The sequence below is a fragment of the Bombyx mandarina genome, chromosome 18 (assembly GCF_030267445.1).
Source record: "Bombyx mandarina strain Sakado chromosome 18, ASM3026744v2".
In the NCBI taxonomy this organism is placed as follows: domain Eukaryota; kingdom Metazoa; phylum Arthropoda; class Insecta; order Lepidoptera; family Bombycidae; genus Bombyx; species Bombyx mandarina.
The window spans coordinates 1,068,289-1,082,565 of NC_143224.1; the positions used below are offsets into that span (position 1 = coordinate 1,068,289).

Sequence of the window (14,277 nt, forward strand, 5' to 3'; positions counted from 1 at the left end):
ATCTTGAGATATAAGCTCTAAGGTCTCAGTATAGTTACAACGGCTGCTCCACCCTTCAAACCGAAATGCATTACTGCTTCACGGCAGAAATAGGCAGGGTGGTGGTACTTACCCGTGCGGAGTAACAAAAGGTCCTACCACCAGTACTATAATAAGCATCCAGACAAAGAGGAAACAAATCTGTTCATAACACAATGTTTGCCCGATGTGGGAATCGAACCCACGACCCTCGGCGCGACAGTCAGGAGCGCTAACTACAGCACTACCGAATCAGTCATAATATATATAAAAAATATAACAATAAAACATCAGCATATATAAAACGACTAGCTGTATCCGTCCGCTTCGCTGGGCCTTTAAAATTAACATTAGTATTTCTCACCCCCACAAAGATTCTCATCATTAACGTCCCGCAACTGGTGTAGGGAGTCCAACACTCATATAAATATTACCCTATCCATTAAGTACATGTATTTTCTACATGGATACCAAGTTTCAAGTCAATCGGATGCACGGTTCAGTAGTTATAACGGAACGTCCGTTAAAAACCACTGTAGATTTATATATTTAGTATAGATGAATCAAGAGAAAAAGACGCGAAAATTTTGAAACGAAATTTTCATTTACGAAATATTTCAGGAATGTTTAAAACGGTGTGAAACAGCAGGTGCTAATAACGTTGTAAGCGATACGGGAACGTGTTAAGCGTTCGATTCTTGGCGCGGCGCCAACCTACAGAAAAATGGAAGTAAAAGTCTAAATACGCTGTTCAAAAGTGATAAAAACACAGTCCCCATAATGCAGTCGATAGTTTTCAATTCGAGTATTTGCTAAAAACTTTGTGCCAATTGAGTGCTCATCCAGTATGGACTCAGCGCATCGATACCTCAACGATTCGCTGTTGATTTATTGTATACTAGCTGACCCGGCAGACTTCGTAGTGCCTCAATCGATAAACAAAAGACCTAAGCTTTTGTTTAAAATAAACATAAAACAAACAAAAGGATTCCGTCCGACGGAGGACACATCAAAGGAAAAACAAAATTGTTATTTTTACTTAATTCCGAGCATTTTCATATTTATCTACCTTTTAAACCTTCTCTGGACTTTCACAAATGATTCAAGACCAAAATTAGTCAAATTCGTTCAGCCGTTGTCGAGTTTTAACGAGACTAACGAACAGCAATTCATTTTATATAGGTATACAGATTTCGTTAATTGGTCGAGTTAAAATGAAAATAGTACTAATCATATAAAGGAATAAGAACTAACTATTGTTAATCAATAAAGGTAGGTGAACTTTCCTATCGTCATAACCTTACCACTGATTGCAGTTTCACCACTGAAAATAATCAGCAATGTACTCTGGGTTTGTTTTTTTCTAATATGGTTACCTAAACACCTACCTGTCTACACAAAAAAAAAATTACACTATCGATATTGTCAGCATTTTAGCGATTAATGTGTCTAAAGTAGCTTGCTCTGATATACAATTGTAGACAACCTTTACTGGTAGTAGGACTTCTTGTGAGTCCGCACGGGTAGGTACCACCGCCTGCCTATTTCTGCCTTGAAGCAGTAATGCGTTTCGGCTTGAAGGGTGGGGCAGCTTAGAAGTTATATCTCAAGGTGGGTAGCGCACTTTTCTTTATTGCTTAGACGGGTGGACGAGCTCACTGCCCACATGGTGTTAAGTGGTTACTGGAGCCCATAAACATCTGCAACGAAAATGCGCCACCCACCTTGAGATATAAGTTCTAAGGTCTCCGTATAGTAACAAGCATTTACGTTGTAGATGTCTATGGGCCAGTAACTACTCAACATCAGGTGGGCTGTGAGCTCGTCCACCCATCTAAGCAAAAAAAAAAGAAAATGATTGTAACCGCAGCGAATTTGTCTTCAAAAACTATCAATTGATACCAACTGTTTTCGTTCGCAATCCAAGTCGACTCGCCTTCAACGAAAGATCCTTAACGTTACTCCATCCAGTTGTGGCCGGGTGCAAGGTTTCCGCGCATTTTCTTTGACGAGCTACTTACTAGTGCACTTGTTGTTTCAGAGCCAAAGCGGCTCGGGCACTCCGACTCGAAGCAGTTAAATGAGTGTAATTTCCTTTGAAATGTTCTACTATTGTTGCACGTTGACAAGTTTAACGATAATGCTCTTTAGGTGGTGCACAGTAGCGGTCGTTCTGTGAAGTGAAAAGTAAAAAATATGTAGAGTCGTACAGTTAACTGTTTGTGGATTGAAAATCAGGAACGAATATGTACCAGTTTTTACCGTCTTATAATAAAAAAAAACACGTGTGGCACTCGGGGACTGCCGCGGTAAAGCTATTGCATAGTATTTTTTATCAACGTATGCAATTATAATTAGACAATGTGTTGAACGCGAGCTACATGATAGGCGGAGAAGGAGGTGTTAGGTTTTATTTTCGTTACGGAATTTCTTGATTCGGTCGCCGCGCTCAAAGCCCGCGATAAAAGCTATGCAATAGCCTAGAACGTTTTACGAACGATTTAGAGCTATTTCAGTAAATTGAAGAATAATAGCAAACTTGAAGAGCACTGTTTCCACCTATCTGTTATTAAACGAAATTAATAATTAAATTTAATTAATAAGTAAATAAGCATTTAGGCATTTTTTTATTGGATTCATATATCACTGAGTGATTAGTATCTCCAAGGACCCGATGATTCAGAGCATCGTAACTTCTCGAAGATGACTATGTCATAATCTCAAAATAGTTGATTCAAGATTAAGGCCGCACTTTCGAATACTAAAAACAATTGTCTCGATAAGCACTATAAAGTTTGACTAATTAATATCTACCCAACAAAACATGTTCGCTTAAACAATGCGGGATAAGCGCGTTAAGTTACGCTAAGTTTACGTCAAGTTGGGGCGTTAGCGGCTGTTAGCGCGAACAACATGTTACTAATAATACTTCAAGTAAGTTTCAGAGGTTTACGCTTGACGTATTAATAATGAGACGCTCGACTTATTCTTCGCGGATTTAAGATTTGTTGTGTAAAGACGAATTTTGCTATTTAGTTTTTTTTTTTTCAGAGAGAGTATCCTTTATTAATAAACTGGTGACCCGGCAGACTTCGTAGTGCCTCAATCGATAAACAAAATACCTAAGTTTTTGTATAAAATAAACTTAAAACAATCAAAAGAAATTTTGATATTTATCTACCTTTTAAACCTTCTCTGGAATTCTACAAATAATTTAAGACCAAAATTAGCCAAATCGGTCCAGCCGTTCTCGGGTTTTAGCGAGACTAACGAACAGCAATTCATTTTTTATATAAAATATATAGATAAAAAATCAAAAGAATTTAACATAAATCAATTCACATAGTAGAACAAATCTTCCAATGCGCTCGAAGGAGGCACAGTTCCCAAGACACTGGCTACGTTACCTCATTGGACAGTCAGACCCACTCTTTGTGCAAAGTACCAGCCAGCCTTAGCATCACGTTTAGCCTCCCTCAAGCGTTTGGAGACCTCTGATAAAGACCTCTTTCCTTTGTTGCCCATAGTCTCAAACGCGAAAGTCAAAAAAGAATAAGAAGATCCCAAACCCGAATACTTCCGCTTTTTTGAAATTTCTCCTGAAGCTGTAGCTGAACCAGGGCGAGAGGAAGTACCATCTAAATGACAGGGAGCCATAGTATCCACACAAGTAATACTTAGTTATAAAAAAAGATGTGTGGTGTCGTGGGACACCGGATAGGAACGAAGTTCCTTATTATAAAAATATTAGTTTTAAGTTCTATTCGAGGTATAAAGAGAATAATTATTCGGGTATAAATTTTTTATTATGATTTTTTTATTCATAAAAATAATATAAAACTACTTTACAAAGCTATCAACAATATTTTATTCACAACGATTTATAAAAAATATATAATAATAATATACAAAGAAACAGCTATTTATATGAATAATAATAATAACCGTCATCACGTAAACTATACATTAGACACTGTATAGCCATCATACTAAGACTATACATAAATAATAAAAATCTTACGTTACGGACGTTTTTCCCTCTTAGAGTACGCCTCCGCAGCGTAAGGAACTTCGTTCAAAAAAAATTGGTTATAAATGAGCCAAATTGAACAGCTGCTATCAACTGGTTTCCGAAGTCCACTGAGAAATGTTTAAGTGTTCGTCGTGTTAGATACTTAACTATAGATTCTACGGGGAGTTTCTATCCGCCCGCCACAGAACTAGACCTCTCCTATGCTACTCGAAATCGTACTATGTATTTCAAGTCATTAATTTTGCCACGTCCAATCCGAATTCGGAATCAGCTACCCTCCATAGGTGTTTCCTGAACGCTTCCACAGCTTGAACAGGCTCCACGATGTTCACATTTCATAATTTCCCAATTTTCGGGTTACACATCCGTTTTACATTGAAATTTAGATTTTGGCCTCTCATCTCAAAGTTGGTGCTATCTAATTTGCAATGGCCTTCGTGTTGATATTATAAACATGTACATGCGAATTAAATTTGTATTTGTGTGTTAATGACCTCTGAGATAATGTAGCACTTAATGCCGCCCTGTACTCAAGTATCTTTGGAAAATTTTCCACGCTTCATCCTGAATGCTAACATGATGTTCAGAGTCACTATACCGAGAAATTTGTATTTAGTATTACGTTATGTGTATTCTTACTGGTGGTAGGACCTCTTGTGAGTCCGCAAGGGTAGGTACCGCTACCCCGCCTACTTCTGCCGTGAAGTAGTAAGGCGTTTCGATTTGAAGGGTGGGGCAGCCGTCGTAACTACACTTGAGACCTTGGAACTTATATGTCAAGGTGAGTGGCGCATTTACGTTGTTGATGTCTATGGGCTCCAGTAACCACTTAACACCAAGTGGGCTGTGAGCTCGTCCATCCATCTAGGCAATAAAATTTTTAAAAAAATCTTAAAAACGTTGAAATTTATAATTATGACTATACTTAGTGACGCATATGGTCATTCGGATGGCTATTATGGAATTGGGAGCTGAAAAAAATGTCAGTAGTGACGGTCGCGTGCGCGGACACCAGCTCACCGGCACACGTCCTTACGGATCTATCAGATCCATCAGATAACCTTTGCATTAGAAGCCTTCAGCTATAACACTAGGAGCAGGCTTAGGGACCCCGGTAACCGTACTCGTACGTGTTCAACCAAACCCATGAATCAGCTCGCTGAGTTTCTAGCCAGATCTTCTCAGCGGGTCGCGATTCCGATCCGGTAGTAAATTCATTCGCGAAGCAGATGCTCTTGAGTTGTTAGGTCTCCTTCGGAGGCGCTCAGGCGGCTATTAGCAAATCCCACCCCTCCTGGCTGAGCCTTTGCTCGCCCACATGTCCTGGTGGAACTGGAAAGGCCTCCAGGCCAGCAGTGATCTTTCAATCCTAAAAAAAAAAACAGCTCACCAGCTACACCAGACGTAGACCCGAGTCATCTTTACTACATTATTTTCCTTAACCCTTTATTGCAAAGTGGCGTAACAAACATGCGCTGTCTTAGTTAACATGAAACTTCATTAGGGCAGTGGCTCACCTGTGATTAACGTTATCGTAACGCCATCTTGTTCCTTTGAAGGGGTGGGATACTATCGATAAGTTTGCCTAGCTGTAATGATATTATTATCACCATGAAAGTTGACGTATATACGTGTTTAAAGATTACTAACTTCGCTTTCGTTCATTGCAAAATACCACAAAAAGCACAGGTCTTCAGGATATTATGACGCTTTCTTTCTTTAAAAAAAAACTTTCCATACGATAATATTGCAAATATACTAAGTGATACGACCTCTTGGCCTCTTGGTATCGTGGGAGGAGCGTTCAAGAATGTTCCACTATGCTCAAGAACACGGAGTATCACTAGCAAATGATATGATGAGAAAAGAAATCTAAATTAAACAGTTATGTGTGACGTAGTGTAATTAATATAAGTGAAAGTTTCTCGCCGGATCATCTCATTGGGTCGCAATCCCGATCCGGTGCTAGATTCAATGAACTACTGCTCTAGCACTGGGCTAGTGTTAGCAAGTCCTCTAAGCTGAGCCCCGTGAGTTCACTCACCAAACCATATCGACGCTTGAAAGGCAAACGTGACTAAGCGACAATAACTGCTTTATACATAAATGATAGGCAATAACTATATTCGATGCGCAAAACAAATATATTTCTAGGTCTATTAAAATAATTTCTATCCTACAGCTACTAGCTAGAATTTACTACAGCTAGATTCGTTAAAATAAATTTTGTTTTCAGGTATTTCAACTTTAAATTAGTCTACTGTAATAATGTTCACGCATTGTCGCTTAGTCACGTTTGCTTTTCAAGCGTCGATATGTAGTTGGAATAGCACCTAAGGCTACTAAAGAGTAGGCAGGGAATGCATATTACGCTGAGTAACCATTTAAATTCACAAATAAATCAATACATAATCCGTCACCATACAAGTCTTGAAATAGAAATTCTTTTATTTGGAGACCAGGCCTTTTGGAGAGCTTAAAGAAGGTGACCATTTCAATATCTTCTCACTTTCAAACCTGATTTCAAAGATGATATTTGCGTTGTTCTTAACTGCTGTTCCATACTGCAGAACTAATTATATGATTAATTTGCGGTAAAAAGGTCTCGTTAATTCTGCGAGAATCGAATACCGCCAATGAAACTTTACTAACTAGTTAGAGTGAACCATAAGTACAACATCTGTTTAATCATAGTTCGTAAAAGCTCTTAGAAGCCAGCAGACTCTAAAGAACATTGTTTAACTCAAAGAGCGTCTGGTTTTCAAATCAAAATTTATCAAAAATTAATATTATAAATGTTTACTTCTTTGTCTTCACCTTATCCCACTAGGTGGGGTCGGCACAGCTAATTTTTCTCTTCTATTCTCTTCTATCAGCCGTCATCTCAACACTCACTCCTCTCTATCTCATATAATCATTCATAGACTCCATCCATATCTTCTTCGGTTGACCTTTTCACCCTCTACCTTGCACTACCATTTTCATACATCTCCAAGTCACATGCAGCTCCCCTCTACGCATCACATGTCCATACCACGCTAACCGTCTGCTCTCTAATTTGTTAATCACCGGGGCTACTTTCACACATCCACTGATATACTCATTCCTTATCTTGTCCATTATTTCTCACTCCACACACCTACTACAAAATATTGAAAACGTTTACAAATCACCGAAGTCAAGACAAAACATTGAAGAGACTTTTTTTTTTAAATTGTAAAGTAACAAATGAGATCTCTCGAAAAAAAATAATGGAGCCAGCTTCCATTCGACAGCACGTCCAGAGCATCAGTTTGATATCAACCTTATTATAGAAGTCGTAAAGCATCTACGTTTTATTGCCACAGTAAGGGGATTTCAATTCGAAAAAAAAAAAAGTTAAAAAAATATTCCCTCGCCGGTATTTTATACTCATATTTTAGTGTTTTTCCCTTATTTCCCTGGCGGCACATTTAAATATTTTCGACATTTGAATCGCTAAGGTGTCTTTCTGTTTTCCGTTCAATCGGTTTCGCTTTTAGGGCAGGTGAGAAAATTTTGGGGATGATCTCCACAGGGCTGACAGTTGCTATCATGGATAAACCACTGTATTATAGATTGACCAGGCTATTCCTATACAATACTTATTTTGATTTATTTTAATAAATGATTTTCAGAAATAAATTTCGCAAACAATCGACAAACGTTCATCTCTACATCCCTATTTGCAATCTACCGTAACGATCGGCTATTAAGAGGCAGGTAGAGTTGTAGAGTACCCCCCTCTACATAAACATTGTAACTCTACCCTCGGACACGCGATCCCTTTTATAATCAAGTACTATAATGGACAGTGTTATTAATTAGTTTAAAATTAAGTTTAACTTTTGACGTCGCTTAATCGTTGCTTCTAATAGCATCTAACTAATTATTATATCGTATCCATATTAGGATATAACATACAATGGTAGTTCTACTTTTATTTGGTACCCGAATTTATCGTGCGTTTTACTAGTATTGTTTATGGCGTACTGGTTGTATGGATAGGTTTTTTTGTGAAGGACTAGGACAGGTGGGTGAGGGAAGGGTGGGTGGGTGAATTTACTACCAGATCGGAATCGCGGCCCACTGAGAAGATCCGGCGAGAAGCTCAGCGGACCCACGTATGAGTAAGGTTGCACGTTGAACTCTTCGCCGAGCTCCATGAGTGCGGACACCAGAGTCCCTAAGCCTGTTCCTAGTGTTAGAGATGAAGGCGTCAATGCAAGAGTTATTGGATCTGATTGGTCCGTAAGGACGTGTCTAGGGCGTCGACGGTGACTGGCTTCTGCATGAGCAGGAGTCGGGCAGTAGTATGGATAGGTACCACTGTCTTACCAATTTCAGCCGACAGACATTCCGAATTGAAGGTTAGGACCACAGTTCTCCAATACAATTAACTTCAACCTCGACCAAGGTGTTCGCGTTATGGTATCTGTGGACTTTATTAACTTCTCAAACAAAAACACTTCAAATTTGTTTTTGGGTGATAAAATCAATAAAAATAGTAGTATAAAATTACCTGGTGGAGATAATGTTTTGGACACTATTAAATTTGTCAATTTTGCGCTGATGATGAGTTCCGTATCTTAATTTGCCTGTAGTTTCACCTTTGACTATTGATAGTATACTTTAAACTATATTTTAGTTGTTTAACATAAATTCTAAACCTGTTTAGGCAATTATTGCAAATAACTTTTTTACATAAAATTGTGAAATTAAGTTGACATTTTAATAATACTAATTGTATAATAATGAGGAAAGAAATAACTGATCAGTCTCCAGTGTCTCCAAAACATGACCCTTGTTTGGAACACATAATACCGATGCCATTAGCACACCATCGTTTTCAGACCTCATAAAACTATCAGCCCCTTGAGACGAAGCACAGGTAAACGAATAATATAAACCTTGCAGGAGCAATACACGCGAAAGGTGCGGTAAACAAGTTGGGGCACTTGGGAATAGCGACATGCATGCTGTCTGGACGTGACCCAGTTCCGTGACGAATGCCTTAATGGTTAGAGTATACTGAGTGCAATACGTTTCACTATTCAGCTCTCGTGATTTGGTGACAGACACTAGTGGTAGGACCTCTTGTGAGTCCACCCCGCCTATTTCTGCCGTGAAGCAGTAATGCGTTTCGGTTTGAAAGGTGGGGCAGCCGTTGTAACCTTAGACTTATATTTCAAAGTGGGTGGCGCATTTACGTTGTAGATGTTTATGGGCTCCGGTAACCACTTAACATGAGGTGGGCTGTGAGCTCGTCCACCCATCTAAGCAATAAATAAAAAAGTCGGTTTCTTCACTGTTGAAGGTCGTCTCTAGCTTGAAGTTTTGATCACTCGATCCACTATACTTTTCCATGTCTTCCTGTCCTCAGCGGTCTTTATAGCTTCGTTAATTGACAGACCGGTAAGTGTCTTCACCGGTTCTGACCAGCGGGTAAGTGGACGACCGCGTGATCCTTTCCCGTCGACCTGACTAACTACCATCAGCTTCTCTAACTTATCAGGGTATCTACGAATGATGTAACAAAATACTTTAATCTTTTTAAATTTAAAGTTTCTCTCGTTGTAACCACAAGCTTAAAGCGATAAAAAGGAGAGGGCCGTTTCTCAATGATTTCCTTTTCTGAGGGAACTTGTATTTACGACGAAAACAAACGATTACAACCAGTTCTAACTAGTTCTGATGGGCCCTTATATATTTTATGCGATCTTTGATCTCGCAAAGGAAAGGGGACGATTTTTATTTGTTTTTTTTTTTAAGTTTATGTGCGTGTTAATGTATTTACAATACATAAATTTGTTAATAATATACTCGGAATTACGCTGGGCGCGTTTTGGTGAGGTGCTTAAAAATAACCGAATAATATATAAAAAAACGCAAGGGTTTGTGATTCGTTATTGGCGCCGACATTTGCCACAAGTATGCTTCCCTTCAAGTATGCCCATGGACTGATCGTCAACCGAAATTCCGACTTGGTGCAGAATTATAACTCGCATTAGTTTTTGTGAGATTGACTAGTGTGAATATTCAAGCAATAAGTCAGACGTTACACAATTAATTCGTTCGTCTCGCAGTAATTCATTTTCAATGACAAGGGACTGGGATGGGGGCGTTGAATGGAGTAAAATTGGGATTCTGGCCATTTTACAGTATATTAAGACAGTAAATTTGCGATGACACAGTTTTTTTATTTTTTATTTTATTTTTATTGCTTAGATGTGTGGACGAGCTCACAGCCCACCTGGTGTTAAGTGGTTACTGGAGCCCATAGACATCTACAACGTAAATGCGCCACACACCTTGAGATATAGTTCTAAGGTCTCAGTATAGTCACAACGGCTGCCCCACCCTTCAAACCGAAACGCATTACTGCTTCACGGCAGAAATAAGCGGGGCGGTGGTACCTACTCGTGCGGACTCCCAAGAGGTCCTACCACCAGTGATTACGCAAATTATAATTTTGCGGGTTTTATTTTTATTGCACGATGTTTGAATATGAGACTTTTTTTTTACGCGCGGATCTATGTGAATAGTCGTAAAAATCGGCTTTGGAATGAGCTCCCCTCCACGCTCTTTCCCGAGCGCTATGACATGTCCTTCTTCAAACGAAGCTTGTGGAGAATATTTAACAGTAGGCAGCGGCTTGGCTCTGCCCCTGGCATTGCTGAAGTCCATGGGTGACGATAACCACTCACCATCAGGTGGGCCGTATGCTCGTCTGCCTAGAAAGGCAATAAAAAAAGAAAAAAAGAAAAAAAAGGGATATAAATAGATAAATATATCAATTGCTATGTGTTGTATCCGGGGAAGAATTGTATAAAATGTTTTTTTTGTGGGAAATACACAGAAAACTATGATTGTCGCGGTGAAACATGATCAGGTTCTATTAATGCCAAGCCAAACAACCAAGTATCGCTTTCTCTGTTTGTCAACCGATTTCCTTTCTCCTTTTGTTCCATCATCAACGACCACCTATTAGAAATAGTTTTTGTCTACTTTAGTATGCCAATGATAAAACAATTGATAGAGAACGTAATTGGTAAGTAAAATCAATCTAAGCCTTGAGATTTCACTGATTATGGTCGAATTTCAATCATCGCAGACAATTGATGACCATAAATCAGGTTTATGAGACTGGTTTAATGATTTCAGATAATAATTATCGTTATGTATTGGTACTAATGTGAATTTATAATTTAGGTGTAGTAGAAGGTGGCTCGTTGGTCTAGGGGTATGATTTTCGCTTAGGGTGCGAGAGGTCCCGGGTTCAAATCCCGGACGAGCCCAATTTTATGTTTTTACAAATTTTATACATTACACTATATACCATTAATAAATTAAATTATATTTAAAACTACCTCAAGAATTGTTTTTTTACAAACATAAAGTACAATAACCCCAGATTTAAATGTCACCGAATTATATACTAAGTATAAATAAAAAATAATAATATTAAAATAATATTTACCGAATAAGACTGTATATGTAGCTTTAATTACATCTATGACCGGCTAAAGCCGAAGAAAATACTAAACCATACTATATTGTAACTATAAGTTATCAATCAGTCAATCCAATTGCATACAAATTTGATTAGTTAAACGCTGTATGAATGAATTTTTGTGGTTACCATGGCAACGTAAATGCCGCCATGAGTCCAAAATCCCAGTTGTTATCAATAAGTCTTCAAACCAGTACACGAGATTTTTTTCTCCACAAATGATGCCTTAGACCAGAGGTCGGCAAAGAGCGGCTCTTTGAACTCTTGAGTGTGGCTCTGGCACAAATATCCTACGGGCTTACCCGGCCTCTAATATTATCCGGCTGTGGACGAAAAAGCCGGTTAATAGTATGTACCCCTGACTGATGTCGATTATTATATATTATATCAATCGCAATATACAATAGTAACAATAAATAGTACAATAAATAGAAGCAGTATACAATATAGCATTTATTTTATAATTTGCAATAGTAATTTGTTACAAAAAAAATTAATATTTCAAGAAAATATATCTTTTTAATATTAAATAATTCTTATGCATTATTATAAATGAAATGTTAACACAAACAATATGTATATAGTACAATGTTTAAAAATTTACAAACAGATTTGGCTCTCAATTTTTTTTAAATCGTTTTTATTTTCATATTTGGCTCTTTGGCTAATGAGTTTGCCGACCACTGCCTTAGACGTTGCGTTCATATAATTAAGTACTTGAGAACATTTTTTTCTGGTCTTTCTACGCGAAAATTCGGCATTAACAGGGAACAGTGCGTTACTGACCAGTGGCCACATGCAATTTGTATGATTGGAGCCGCATCGACCTTACTCCACCGTAGCTGAATAGCGCATACATAATATCTTAGATTAAGAATATCGATTGGAACACAAGACAGAGAGTTTCAGTAAGTTTTTTTTATTTTATTTTTTATTGCTTAGATGTATGGACGATCTCACAGCCTACCTGATGTTAAGTGGTTCCTGGAGCCCATAGACATATTTTTTTTTTATCGCCCTTGTAGGCAGACGAGCATACGGCCCACCTGATGGTGATGGTTACCGTCACCCATGGACTTCAACAATTCCAGGGGCAGAGTCAAGCCGCTGTCTACCAAAACACGAATGCGCCACCAACCTTGAGACATACGTTCTAAGGTCTCAGGTATAGTTACAACGGCTGCCCCACCCTTCAAACCGAAACGCATTACTGTTTCACTGCAGAAATAGGCAGGGCGGTGGTATCTACCCACACGGACTCTCAAGAGGTCTCAAATCTATTGCGTCTTACTCTGATGAATAACTACCAAACTAGTCTAATGGGTGTACGAGATATTGGGTACCTAGAGCCTCATGCATCTAACTTGTAATTAAAAAGATTTGTTGCAGACGATGCGGGAAATTTAAAGCATTTTTCTGCGGAGCTTATAACTTAAGAAAAACGGCGTCATTAAAATTATGATCTCGCCTTGCTTAGCTTCCAGTAACCGAAGTATGATAAATAAACATTGTTATGCTCAAATAATGATTGGTCGGTCTGAATGCTGGTGTGCTCATGACTCCGCAGGTGCCGGCGGAAGATCAAGGCCGCAAGATAATCTTTTCTAAGCCTTGTAATTTTTCTGTTTTTTTTTGTGATTTATAGGTGGAATAAACGTTTATTATTATTATCATAACTATTATTACCTTATGAAAAAAATATATTTGCAAATCACCCCAGCCTCATTGAGGTATTGATTCTAATCAACACTTGTAAACATTATACGATATCTATGAAAAAAACTATTATAGAATTTTTGTGTAACTGCATTCTCAAACGTTCAATTTCTCTGATGGCTCGTTTTCAAATTAGGAGCCAAAAGCGAGTTATTTGATTTAATTCTCATAACCTTTTTATGCGCGTTTGGGATGGTATGGACATGTGATGAGACGAAATGAAAATGAGGTTGGTAAGACTCGGTAAGAGAGTGTTAACTATGAACGTGGAAGGATATAGAGGAAGAGGTAGACCTAAGAAGAAATGGATGGATTGCGTGAAAGACGATATGGGTAAGAGGGGAGTGAGCGAAGAAATGGTATAACAGTATGGAAGGAGAAAACATGTTGCGCCGACCCCAGGTGACTGGGAGAAGAAGGGCAGAATAATGATGAAATTATGAACCTTAATGTTACCGTAATTATAAGTACAGTAAATTTGTTGTCATGACAATAGGCATGTGGTCCTATAACTATAATATATATTCGTGAACACTGTTAAATTAAGAGTTATTTAAACAATAAAAACTACCCCAAATCTCATTCGTATCACTGGTTCGAAATTCAAATTCTAACTTGTTTTCTATGTTTCCAGTAATGCATGTTAAAATTCGGCAATTTTATTTAATCAAAACATAATACAGTAATAACGGAAAACTAACTGGATATTAGAATATTATTAAAAACAAAAGAAGTATGATTTCTTTAGCTTTTAAAAAAAGTTCCTATTTAAATTGTCATCCGTGTTGACGTTATCGAATGCATAAAATGAAAAATTTAAATGCATATTATATAATATTATCAATAAATGAGTGATTGATTTGATTGTGATGAAGCATTTTAGATTCAGAACATGCCTTTATATTTACAAAAAAAAATGGAAAATTAGAGAAAGTTTAAATTCATGAAATCGTTACTTTTTTGGCCGCAAAATTGAAAA

General features: G+C 37.9%; 1 protein-coding gene and 1 non-coding gene across 2 annotated transcripts in view; both read left to right on the top strand.

Moving 5' to 3' along the window:
• The window catches only part of LOC114239607 (dopamine D2-like receptor), a 275,567-nt gene that overhangs the window by 146,848 nt on the left and 114,442 nt on the right, over positions 1–14,277 (top strand). The gene's annotated exons all lie outside the window — the stretch shown is intronic.
• TRNAP-AGG (transfer RNA proline (anticodon AGG)) lies at positions 11,296–11,367 on the top strand. The gene has a single exon. It is a non-coding gene; the product is annotated as a tRNA-Pro (tRNA).